We start from the raw sequence: 3,866 nt of genomic DNA on the forward strand, positions 1-3,866 counted from the left end.
CTTCTTTATCCAGTTTCCAACGGATGGGCAAATAGGTTGTTTCCAAGATTTAGCTATTACAAACTGTGCCGCTATAAACATGGGTGCACATACTTCTCTGTGATATGATTCTTTTAGTTCTCTTGGAAAGATACCCAACAGAGGGATGGCTGGGTCAAATGGAACCTCCAGTCCAAGCTCTTTGAGGTATCTCCATATTGATTTCCATAGTGGTTGCACTAGTCTGCACTCCCACCAACAATGGAGGAGGGTTCCTTTCTCCCCACAACCCCGCCAACATTTGTTATTGTGTGATTTCTTGATAGCAGCCATTCTTTGTGGGGTGAGGTGGAATCTCAGTGTTGTTTTCACTCTTAAGTGAAATAAATAGGGCACAGTTGAGTAAATTCTCTGGTGTGAAAAACTGATCGTGTAAATAAAGTTCAAATGGTTTAATTATGAGTGTGAAATAGGAAGAAAATGGCTAAAGGGGGAGTGAAAAGGGGAGGGGAAAGGAAATAAGACTAAAGAAAAAATGTGAGAAAAGAAAAAATGGAAACGAATCTTTGTAATTAGGGAAGGGTAAAAAGGGTGAAGGGAGGGCAGGGGTAGGGGGAGCAAACAAGAATTAAGACATATGATATAAAGGTACAATATTCCAATGATAACTGTAACTGTATTGTTTGCTTTAAATGTTTAATGGGGAAAAAGAATCAAGATGTATCATGTATAGATATAAATTCTATACAATTAATGTGATTATATCTGAATTGTAGCTGTAAGCTTAATTAATGATTATAAATAAATTTCAAAGTCCAATTCAAGATTTCCCAAGTTTATCTCAGATATTTTATCCTAAAAACAATAGTAATAAATATCAGAAGTTGAAATTTGTGGGTTGTCTAAGTGCTATGATTTGAATGTCTGTTTCCTTCAACTCTCGTGTTGAAATTTATTTGTCCTCATGACAATATTCAGTTATTACCAGTAAGAGGTGCCTAGCTCCCTCCTTCACATGGATTAAAGGATTCGTGCTCTTATTGTGACAGTAGTTTCATTATAAAAGATCAAGTTGAGTCTCTCTCTTCTCTCTGTCTCTCCCTCTCCACCTCCCCTCTCCCCCTCCTTCTCCTCTCTCCCTCTTTCTCTCCTTCTCTCCCTTCTTACCCACTTCTTTTCCCTCTCCCTCTTTATCCTTTTTCTCTCTACTATCACTCTGAGTATGCAGCAAGAAGGCTTTTAATAGATGACAGCAACTTGATTGTGGAATTCCCAGCCTCCAGGTATGTGAGAGATACATTTCTGCACATTATAAATTACTCATTTGATGGCATTCTCTTATAGAAGCATAGAAGGACTGAGACACTGAGGAAGTATTTTATTTCTCCTCTCTCTCATCTATTTTGCTCAAAGAATCATGGGCAGGAAAAGCCCAAGGTTGTTTTTATAAACTCCTTACTGGATCACTTACTGTTGGAGATAATAGGCATCCTCTGCAGAGGTCAGAAAAGATCTAATCAGTTCTGTAGATACACAGGCACTTGGAACTACAAGGCAAAAGCAGTCCTTGGAGTTGTTCCATCCAAGTTGTTGGCTGGAAAATGTATTGACTCAATTAGGTGTAAACAAAGCTGGGGCCTGATTTCCCAATTGTCAGACCATCTGTCCAGGGCAAGGCTTTTATCTCCTTCCTTACCTCCAGAGATATCAGGCCTATCTTCTCTGTATTCTTAGTCTCTATCTTGGCACATAGTGGTTAGTATTTATGATTATTTCACTTTAGAAATGACCTCAGTTCCTAACATACACAATGCATACGCTTGCTGATACCTTATTCTCTTACCATATTAGTAACATATAAGAACATATATCTATCGCATTTATATATGTGTATGGGTTGTCACAAATATAAATAAGTTTCTAAGTTATAATTTGCTCATAAAATGTCACATAGATTCTGAGAATAATTTCAGAACTTTCTTAAATGAAAGTGAAGTCCTTTCAAATTCATGAAGAATGCAGTCTTCAATGAGCAAGGACTGTCTCTCTAGTGTCTACCCAATACAAACTTTTAAACTGTTTTAAAAGCTTGGAAACAGTGCCTGAATCTGGGACATGTTTATTCTTTTGGAAGAAAGTAAAGACTAAGATACTTGTATTTTCTCTATTGTTAGGGAATATTAACACTCACTCTTCTACTGACCTCAGTTACTTTTCATTCCCTTCAGTCTGTATCATGACTTTCTTCTTGCATGCCCTGAACTGATAGTAACAATATAAATTCTTCATTTAATTAAAACCTTATGAGAAACTGGGAGTAGAAATCTGAGGTTATTATAACTCCCTGAGAGATTCATCTGAACAAAAAATAGTTGCAACTTATATATGTATGTAAAAGTTTATGTTTTGAATAGAATTAAAATTGAACATTAGTAATATTTTTGTAATTACTTTAAAAATTTTGAAAAGTTATTTAAAATTTGCTTTTTCCATTATATAGATGCAGAGAGTAAGGAAGTTAGGTGAGGCTATCTGTGTTAGTCCCTTTTCCATCACTCTAACAAAATATCTGAGCCAATCTATTTAAAATGAGAAAAGATTTATTTTGCCACACAGCTGTGGAAGATTCAATCTATGGTCACTAGGCCCTATGGCTTTTGAGCCTATGGTGAGACAATACACCCTATCGAAAGCATGTGGCTCAGGAAGCTGCTAAGCTTACGTTGTTCTTGAAGCAAAAAAAAAAAAAGAAAAATGAGGGGCAAAGAGAGTCCTAGTGTCCCTTTCAGGGAAAACTACCCAGTGACCTAATTCCTCCCACTAGGCTCCACCTCTTAAAGTTCCTACCACCTCTCAGTAGTACTAGAGACTGGTAAACCAGATTTTCACATACTGACCTTTCAGGCACACACATCTAAGCCACAGCACAATCTCACTTCAAAATCCTTTATACCTTTTTGGTGATCTATCATTGCCTCCAATTGCTTGCTTACAAAGAAATCTACCCATTCTTCTTCTGATATGCAAGCTGTCAGAAGTTCAGCTGAGTGCCTCTTCTATATCAAAGCCTATGAACTTGCCATCAGACAAGTGATCACACTCTTGTGTCTTTATCACCTGGTAGTTACCTGATAGCTTCCTCATCATGTTAACCTCATCAAGACCACTAACCATGTCTTAGCCATCACTTTGTGTCTCAATTTCACAATTTCCAAAATATACCAGGAAGGGCTTACACACTTTTATTGAATAAATGATTGAGCACTGTGTAATTTCAAGGGGAAAATGAAATATTAATTAAAGACACCAGTTGCTAATTTATTTAGCTGTTTACTGTTGCACAACTCAGTAACTTTTATGTAAATAGGACAATTAGAATGAATACGGTTGTCCAAAGCTAGTATCCAACCAAAACAATAATTTTGTCTACCTCTATTTTGTAAGTGAGCTGAGGAAATCCTAAAGACAACTATGATCGTGACTGCCATTACACAGTGTTAAGAAAGTTATGCTCTTAAAACTTTCTTCTGACCACCTCAACTTCTTGATCATTTAAGGAAGATGGCTACTACACTGGGTTAGTCTTATGTATAGGAAAATTAAACAATATCTAGGTGATATAATTTGAGGAATGCTAGGGAACCGTACTGGATTAAAGGCCTTTCCCTAATGTAAGGAAGCGGCATAGAGAAAGGCATGGGTACATTCAAATAATTAAAAGAAAAGGTTTTGAATGTTTTCATAATAAAGACAAATATTTGAGGGCTGGGGATTTAGCTTAACGATGCTACCTCCTGCCTTGCAAGCATGAGCTCCTGGTACACACAAAAAAAGACAAATATTTATGTATGAATATATATGTATGTATGATTAACCTGTTTTAAACA

Source organism: Fukomys damarensis, unplaced genomic scaffold (genome assembly GCF_012274545.1).
Source record: "Fukomys damarensis isolate Sample0158 unplaced genomic scaffold, DMR_v1.0_HiC HiC_scaffold_39, whole genome shotgun sequence".
Taxonomy (NCBI): domain Eukaryota; kingdom Metazoa; phylum Chordata; class Mammalia; order Rodentia; family Bathyergidae; genus Fukomys; species Fukomys damarensis.